This window comes from Emydura macquarii, unplaced genomic scaffold (genome assembly GCF_026122565.2).
Source record: "Emydura macquarii macquarii isolate MOO-44397 ecotype Brisbane River unplaced genomic scaffold, CSIRO-AGI_Emac_v2 contig_126, whole genome shotgun sequence".
NCBI classification, from domain to species: Eukaryota; Metazoa; Chordata; order Testudines; family Chelidae; genus Emydura; species Emydura macquarii.
In genome coordinates, this window is record NW_027130263.1 from 47780 (window position 1) to 57008 (window position 9229).

General features: G+C 50.4%; 1 non-coding gene across 1 annotated transcript; it reads left to right on the forward strand.

Moving 5' to 3' along the window:
- Positions 1–8528: 8528 nt before the first annotated feature.
- On the forward strand, positions 8529–8600 carry TRNAQ-UUG (transfer RNA glutamine (anticodon UUG)). Its single transcript has one exon. It is a non-coding gene; the product is annotated as a tRNA-Gln (tRNA).
- Positions 8601–9229: the final 629 nt, after the last annotated feature.

Genomic DNA, 9229 nt, shown 5'->3' on the forward strand with positions numbered 1-9229 from the left:
CCTCCTGTCTTGGAAAGTAGCCTAACTGGTGGCCATTACATCGGCTAGGAGAGTCTCTGAGATAAGAGCTTTGACCTCGGAGCCCCCCTACACGGTTTTCTATAAGGATAAGGTTTGGCTGAGGCCTCACCCGGCTTTCCTGCCTAAGGTGGTGTCTCAATTCCATTGTAATCAAGTTATCTTCCTCCCTGTGTTTTTCCCTAAACCACACAGTTCGGAGGAGGAGCGGAGGTGGCATTCGATGGATGTCAGACGAGGCTTGGCCTACTACATCGAGCGGACCAGGCCCTTCCGGAAGTGATTGCAGCTGTTTGTAGCAGTGGCTGACCGGATGAAAGGCTCACCGGTCTCTACCCAGCGAATCTCCAACTGGATTACCACTTGCATCAGAGCCTGCTATGAGCAGGCGGGGTTGCCCCTTCAGGGTGCTGTGAGGACGCACTCAACCAGAGCCCAGGCCTCATCCGCAGCCTTCCTGGAGCGAGTGCCCCTGCAGGACATCTGCAGAGCAACAACCTGGTTGTGGGTCCACACCTTCACGTCGCACTACGCCATTGTGGAGCAGGCGAGAGAAGACGCGGCTTTCGGCAGAGCTGTGCTGACAAGAGCAGGTCACCAATATCTCCTACCTACCTCCAGGGTATGGCTAATTAATTACCTATATTGGAATGCATGTGAGCAATCACTCAAAGATAGAAAACAAGGTTACTTACCAGTAACTGTTGTTCTTTGAGATGTGTTGCTCATATCCATTCCAAACCCACCCTCCGTCCCCACTGTCGGAGTCGGCAGAAAGAAGGGACTGGGGGCCCGCGGGACCAACAGCGCCCTTTATACCGTGATATGAGCGCGGCACTCCAGAGGGATCCTGGGCTGGCCCTGCGGGGCTTGCTAGGGAAAAAAGTTCCGGGAATCTGTGCACAGGGCGCACACACACCAGCTTCTGTGCTTTCTCTGAGCCAGGATTAGCAAGGGAATTGGGCACCTAAAGGTGGGACAAGTATATACTGGGATTTCCCAAAGCTCCCAAGTTTGCCAGGTAGCTAAATCCCATTGACATCCAATGGGAGTTAGGCACCTAACTTGCTGAGGTGTTACTGCAAATCCCACAAGGCAACTATCAGCTTCTTTAGATGCCTAAACCCCTTTGTAATTCTGGCCCTGGGTCTCTCTTGGCATCTTCCAAAGCCTGGGCTTCTCTTGACTTTCAGAAATATGACAGCTGGGATTTGTAAAGGAGCCAAAGGCAGAGTAAGGCGTGCACGTCTTGGGGGCCTAACTCCCTTAGACAGCCTTGACAATCCCAGCCTACAATGATAACAAGGGCAGCCAGGCAGCAGGGTTATAGTGAGGAAGTCAAGTAACATGGAGCTCTTGTGATCTAAGCCCAGCTTCGCAACTGAATCAGCTCAGCTCTCTGGGCCTCAGTTGCTTCTGGGGGAGAAGACCTGGCACTGGATGAATAATTCATAATGGATGGTGTAAATAAGGGCTTATGCAAAATTTCATTTTATTTGAACTCTGCCTGGGATCACCTAGCCCCTATACAACAAGAGCAAGAGCCTTGCGTCTGGCAAGTGTAAATGGGAGTGGTTCCCCCTGGGCTTTTTCTGTGGGTCTGGGAGCCCAGGAGGGGGCCGCCCCTCACTCCCAGGCTGGGGTGGCCACATAGCCGGAGTGAGACTGCTGTTAGTCCTACCCTGGGGGCAGAGTGGGGGGCACTTGGAAGTTTTAAAGTTTTAAGGTGTATTTTATATGCTTTGAAAGTTTTTACAAATATATTATTTTAATTTAATTGATATTTCTTTTATTTCTGGCCCGGCTCCTCCCGAGATGCCCATGGCCAATGCCCCCTCCCCACAACCAGGCCCCTCACCCCCCACAATCTGGCCAGCCCCTTCAGGCAGACCCTTTGCCCCCCTCCCACTTTGTCAGCCCCTGTAGCTAGTACCCTCGCCCCACTTCTCTCACCAGCCCCTGCAGCCTGTCCCCTTGCCTCCCACTCTCGCCAGCCCGCATAGCTGAGCCCTTCACCCCTCGCGCACTCCAGCCAGACCTGTTTGCTCCCTACTCTGTTCCGCCTCCCCATTCACTTTAGCCCTTCCATTCTGGGCAGTTATCCCCCAACTGGATCTTCTCCTTTCCACTTTGGCCAGCCTCCCCAGCCAGCCCCCTTACCCCTGACACTATGGCCATCCCTCTAACGAGTCCACTCACACCCCAACCCATGCATCCAGCACCTGCCCACATTAAAAGAAATTGAGAATATAGTATTTTTAAAAAAGATTTCATTTGAATTTTTTATAGCAAAACCAGCAATTTTCACCAGATCTAGATGTAACTGTGTGAACCTTCCTTGGTTGTCAATCCTTTTGGAGTAAAACTCCCACCCTGGCAGTCCCAGCTAGCCAAATTCATCTGGACATTAATGTCTTGAACTCCAATAGTGCTTTGCTTTCCAAAAGCATTCCAACCACCACTAAGAAAAAAGAATAGAAATCTAGACAATAATCATATCTCTTAAAGCTGGAGGTGTATGGAAAATGGTAAAGAATTGGGGATGAATTTTTGAAATAAGTTTCATTCGGCAACTTTCCACAAGGAGCGATTTTCATGTATTTTAAACATTTTGGCATTTTTCTGCATTTTTTGGGGGGGAAGGGGGTTAATTGTTTTTTGTTTGTTTTTCTATCTCTTCGTCCCCATTTCCCCTCCCTCATCTTTTCTTTCCAGTTATGTCCTTTTTCCATTTTGACACCAAAATCAGGGAGGAAAGTGGGAATAGAGAAGCGGAAAAGAAAAGAAAAGAAAAGAAAAGAAAAGAAAAGAAAAGAAAAGAAAAGAAAAAACCTAAACAATTAAAAAACAATAAGTGAAAATCTTTCATTTGGAGGTATCATCACGTAGGATGGAAACAATAATTAAAAAATACACAATTTAAATTTTTTTTAAAAAAAAGTTCACCTTTCCATGAACAAAAAAATCGCATTAAAAAACTGCCATCTGCTCTGCCAAAATGTGAGAAGATGTCAGTCAGACGTTCTCAGTATGTCATCACTTTCTCACATGCTGTTTCAAGTGGCCAGAAACATGGGGTGAAATCCAGCCTCTGTTGAAGTCCAGGGGAATTTACCATTGATGTCAAGAGGGCCAAGATTTCACCTCATCAACCCTGTGTCTATGGCTCAGTAAATCATCTCAGATCATCTTCATAGAATCATAGAATATTAGAGTTGGAAAGGACCTCAGGCGGTCATCTAGTCCAACCCCCTGCTCAAAGCAGGACTAACCTCAGCTATATCATTCCAGCCAGGGCTTTGTCAAGCCTCAGCTTAAAAACCTCTAAAGATGGAGATTCCACCACCTCCATAGGTAACCCATTCCAGTGCGTCACCACCCTCCTAGTGAAAAAGGTTTTCCTAATGTCCAACCTAGACCTCCCTCCGTGCAACTTGAGACAGTTGTTCCTTGTTCTGTCATCTGTCACCACCAAGAACAGCCTAGCCCCATCCTCCCTGGAACCCCCTTTCAGGTAGTTAAAGGCTGCTATCAAATCCCCCCTCATTCTTCTCTTTTGCAGACTAAACAAGCCCAGTTCCCTCAGCCTCTCCTCATAAGTCCTGTGCTCCAGCCCCCTAATCATTTTGGTTGCCCTCTGCTGTACTCTCTCCAACTTGTCCACATCCTTTTTGTAGTGGGGGGCCCAAAACTGGACACAATATTCTAAATGCGGCCTCACCAATGCCGAATAGAGGGGAATAATCACTTCCCGTGACCTGCTGGCAATGCCCCTCCTAATGCAGCCCAATATGCTATTAACCTTCTTGAAAACCAGGGCATACTGCTGACTCATATCCAGCTTTTTATCCACTGTTACCCCCAGGTCCTTTTCTGCAGAGTTGCTGCCTAGCTCGTCAGTCCCCAATCTATAGCTGTGCATAGGATTCTTCCTTCCTAAGTGGAGGACTCTGCACTTTTCTTTGTTGAAATTCATTAGATTTCTTTTGGCCCAATCCTCCAGTTTGTTTAGCTCACTCTGTATCCTATTCCTACCTTCCAGGGTATCTACCACTCCCCCCAGCTTAGTATCATCCGCAAACTTGCTGAGGGTGCAATCTACCCCATCCTCCAGATCATTAATGAAGATGTTGAACAAAACCGGCCCCAGCACCGATCCCTGGGGAACTCCGATTGCGACCAGTTGCCAGCTAGACATGGAGCCATTGATCACTACTTGTTGAGCCCTATGCTCTAGCCAGTTCTCTATCCATTTTATAGTCCATTCATCCAACCTCTACTTCTTTAACTTGCTGATAAGAATACTGTGGGAGACTGTATCAAAAGCTTCACTAAAATCAAGGTATATCACGTCCACTACTTTCCCCACATCCACAGAGCCAGTCACCTCTTCATAGAATGCAATCAGGTTGATCAGGCATGACTTGCCCTTGGTGAATCCATGTTGACTGTTCTTGATCACCTTCCTCTCTTCCAAGTGCCTTAAAATGGATTCCTTGAGGATCTGCTCCATGTTTTCTCCAGAGATTGAGGTGAGGATAACTGGTCTGTAGTTCCCTGGATCCTCTTTCTTCCCTTTCTTGAATATGGGTACTCTATTGGCTTTTTTCAATACTCCCCATGGAACAAGGAACGAAAGGGAAATGTTTCAAATTGGCCCCCCCCTCAAAGGAATGTACACCTCTGAAAATGAAACCGGAGGTTGGGACATAAAGCAGAAAGGGGGAAGAGAAGTCTGCCAATACTGAGTTGATATGCAAACCAAAGGAGCCATTTCTACGCCTCCTTTTCACTCGTCTCATAACAGCTGATAAACCCTCACGGGCTTTTCACATCTGAGAGTTCACTATGAGAACACCTTATGAAGATTCCCGAGACTGTCCAGTTCAGCTGGTCAAAGGGGTAGCTCATGAGACCAAGACTGTGGACAAGGAAGACACTGGTGGTCTGGGGGAACTCTGCTCCTTTTCTTTCTTGATAAGGCCAAAAGCAAACCATCACCAAGAACATGGACGAGGACCCCTCGCCTTTCTGGAAAATAAATCCTGCTGCTTCTTGCGTACAAATTGAGTTCTCTACCAGGTGAGCTAATTCCCCTTTTGCAAGCCGCATGCCCCTCACACACCCAGGTGGAGGCCACACGATCGTTGTGATGGCCAGCACTTACTTTCCCAAAGGGCCACATGAGGCTGTGAGCCCCGGGGGCCTTCCAGCTGAGCTGGTTGGAATGTGATTTTTATAACGCCAACGTTGTGGCTCCAAGGCCCATACAGGCCCGTCAGTGGGCTGGGCAAGTTGGCTTCTGCTCTTTTCTCTTACTGCTATGGGCGGGGAGGCCAAAATAGAAAAAAGCAAGAATTGGACAGATCGTCTTGCAGAGAGACAGCAAGAGTCTTGACGGGAGGAGGATCCAGCCAGCCTTGGTGCTGGGCAGAGGGAAGGAACCTGGTAGGAGGAGGCTCCGCTAACCTCCTTTCCTCCCTTCTCCGGGCTCGCAACTTGACCTGCTGGCTCAAGGATGCTTCGGCCAGGGGCGTCCAGAGTTAGCCTGGCCGGCTGTCTCGCCAGCTTCTAGGACAGGAGGGCTGAGCTGGCGGCCTGGCAGGGAAACTGCAGGGCTGCCGCTTGAGCCCCATTGTCTCCAATGGGTTGACCTGGTGGCCCGAATTCCTGCCGCCCACCATCTCCGCCCAAATGAATGCTCTCCAGCCCAAGTCACAGAATAACGAAAAATAGATGGTACCCCAACAGAAGGCAGAAGCTTCAGAGTCCGCCTCTTCAGGGAGAGGCTGGGTCTTCCCTGGACCCCCGTCCTCCCACCGCCCACAGACAGCCACGCGTGAACACACTCGGACCCACAGCTCACACACCAAGGAGCGGCACCAGCACCAGCACTCTTCCAAGGGGCAACACCACTCGGAAGCAGATTCATTTGATTTCTCTTCTGCCCGTTGCCTGCCCAATTCAACTGCCCTCAAAGCAGCCCTCCCTGAGGCAAAGGGAAAATGGAGGCACGGGGCTCTACCGACCACAAGCCACACGCGCACGCCGAGGGTTTCACCCTGGCCATGGCAGCACTGCAGAAACCCCACTCAGCTGCAATCATGTGGCTAAGTTTTTCTCCAAAGGGCCCTATGAGGGGAAAAAGTCCACCTGATGCTAGAAGAAGCTCTTCTTTCCTTTAACCTTCCAAAGTTTATATAGATACAACCGAACAAGAAAGCTCACCAACACACATGCTCAGAGCAACACCAGAGACGCACAGAGAGAGCCCTAATTCTCCCCACGGAACAGGGAAACTTTTCCAGTTGGCCCCCCTGCCACAAATGGACGCCTCCAAAAATGAAAACGGAGGTGGGGCCATAAAGCAGAAAGGGGGAAGGGAAAGCCGCCAAAACTGAGACGATGTCCTAAGAAAAGGAGACGGTCCTGCGTCTCCCTTTCACGCTTCTCCCAACACTTCAGGAACTCTCACGGGCTTTTCGCATCTCAGTCCAAAAGCTGATCGGCTGGGGGAAAGGAAGAAGGACTTAAGTGCCTTTGCCTCATCGCCACACAGAGAGCCCCCGCTCGTGAAAGCCACCCCCGCTGCCTTGCTGGAGAATGCAGGCATCAATCCTGCTGCCTCTCGCATGCAAAGCGAGCACTCTACCGCTTGAGCTAATTCCCCACCATAGCAGCAGCCTTCAGGCTGCAGCCAGGCAAAGGAAGGGCTCCGAGGCCTGAAGCAGCACACAGGCTCATTTGGGGGGATACCCGGACTTGGGGAAGGGGTCCCGGCTCCCAGTCGCGCTCTTCGTCACAAACACCGACGCTCCCTCCCTGCGCTGTGCCTCAGGGTCAGCGTTAGCTCTGCGACAAGCGCCACACTTAAGAAGAGACCGCCACTTTGCTCTAACCCAAGCAGAGGCAGTGGTGAACGGGGCCAGGGATCTTTAGCAGGCCGGAGGCAGGTTTCCTGGCCCCTGAGCCAGCACAGAGCAAAACAGCCCTCCCTCAACCTGGAGAGATCCCCACAGGCTCACTGCCCCACGCCAAGGCAGCCCCTGCCCGCTTTGGCTCACTCTGAGCTCTCTGTGCGCTCCGCTCAGGGGTAGAGGATTCGTTGCCTCGGCTTTGCTGGCATCAAGCTCCCCCGCCCGTCTGCTCACTCACGCGGCACACTCCAAGGATTCGAATACTCCTGCATTTGAGTGGCGCTCCATCCTCGCCGATCAGCTGTGTGAAGAGTAGCAGCGGGAGAGGGACAGCGCTCTGCCGCCAGGTCTGCGACGAAGGGGCAGGGCCCTCGGAAACTGGAAAGCATCCTGGATGACATGGGCATTGATTTCCCGCTCTCTCTCTCTCCCTCTCTCTCTCTGCGGAAGGCACGCACACAAAGCATGCCGTCTTCCGTTGGAGCCCAGCGCCGCTGCCTACCCCTAGTCTTCCTGCCATCCAAAGGGGGAGGATGAGCCACTCTCCCAGCACGCAGGGTCTGGCTCTTCCGGAGGCAGAGGGAGGCCACTGGAAGCGCTCAGCCCCTCGGCTGACAACGCCTTTGAAAGGCAAGAGAAGGGTCTTCCGCTAGCGCTGACCTGGAGAATGCAGTCATCCGTCCCGCTGCCTCGCACCTGCGAAGCGAGCGCTCGACCACTTGAGCTAATTCCCCTCTCGCCAAGGGGGCGCCCCTCACTTCCTTTCTCAAAGGGCCAGCTCTGGTTTGATGTGGAACTGGGGGTAATGGCTGGGACATTCTGTTGTACAATCCAAAGAGTGGTTGTGTAGAATCCCTCCTTCACTTAAGTGGGAGCAGCTCACATGCTGGAGGTTGTTTGTGAACAGCCCAGGAGTGGGTCTTCTTGAAGCAAAGCAGAGAAAGAAGGGCTACAGGAGTGGGGGATTGGGGTGATGCAGGTGGCTGGGCAGTCTGGCTGTATAGCTGTAGAGAGTAACTAGCAACAGGGCAGAGAAGAAAGAAAAATCCTGCTGCTGAGTAATGGCCGGGAAGGAAAAGAGGGAGGCGTCCTATAATGCTTTTGCCTCATTTTGCTTGCCTGGTTCCTCTTGTGATATAATCAGTCAGAGCTGCTTAACACCTGTCTGACTAGTTAATTTGGCAGAACATTGAGCTATTAATGTGAGGGTCCAGTGTTCAAGCCCTTAATCAGGCCTTTGCCTTTTAATTTTCCTTGTGCGCCAGCACTGCAGTGAATCCTGTAGTTGTCCAGAGGGTCTGATGGCTTCCCAAATGCCATGGCCATTTCCTGGAAAGGTCCCTTTTCACCTGGTGAGTCCTTAAGGAGAGGGATCGAGGCCACTTCAACACAGGTGGAAACAGAAAACACAATCTCTGTCTCCAGGCAAATGCTGTGGGTATAGGTGCTGAGAATGAAATAGGGGAGAGAGAAGTGATGGTAGAAGTAGAGCGGGGGAGGGAGAGTGAGTCTCAAGAGAGGAAGTAGAAAAGACTTCCATGTGCAAGCCTGCCAGCTGCATGCCACATGTATGCAGATACCCAGAGATCAGTTGGTCCCATGGTGTAATGGGCAGCACTCAGGACTTTGAATCTTGCAATCTGAGTTCAAGTCTCAGTGGGACCTCATGGTGCTGCTTTGCTTTATGGTGTCCAGGTTTCCAAGTCCCCACATATGTTTTTTACTTCCTGCTGGGTTATTCAGGCCCTCTGCAGCCAGATCTTTGGTCCGGCTGGCTTGCTGAGTGTTAGAATATAGCTATTTAGTCCTGCCTGTAAAGGCCCATGATTGTTTATGTATATTCTTATCACTTCACTAGTTATAAGAGCGTAGAAACAAAGAATCAAAATCACAGCCTACCTGTCTTTGGGTCTTCTCTCACTGTGACAATCTGAGGCCTTGTAGTTTGGCTAAGCAAAAGCAAAACCAAAAGCAGCAGGGCCAATCATAAACTGGGAAGCATGTGGTCACATCCACACATCACAAACCAATGGCACTAAAACAAGGTAATACCAGGCTTTTTAGAAGGTGATACAGTCTAATGCATCCAGATAAAGAAAAGACCCAAGAATGCTTAAAAAAGCTATCTTTGATAGCATTCTGTCTTGTTTTTAACCACTTGTCAACAGCTGTGCTTGTAGAATCTACACTTCATATTGTCTGGCCATTGTGGCACCCACTGTTCTGATTATTTCTGTCTGATTATTTGATTGTTTCTGTCTGTCCTATAACTAACTGTAATCAGTTATGGTGGT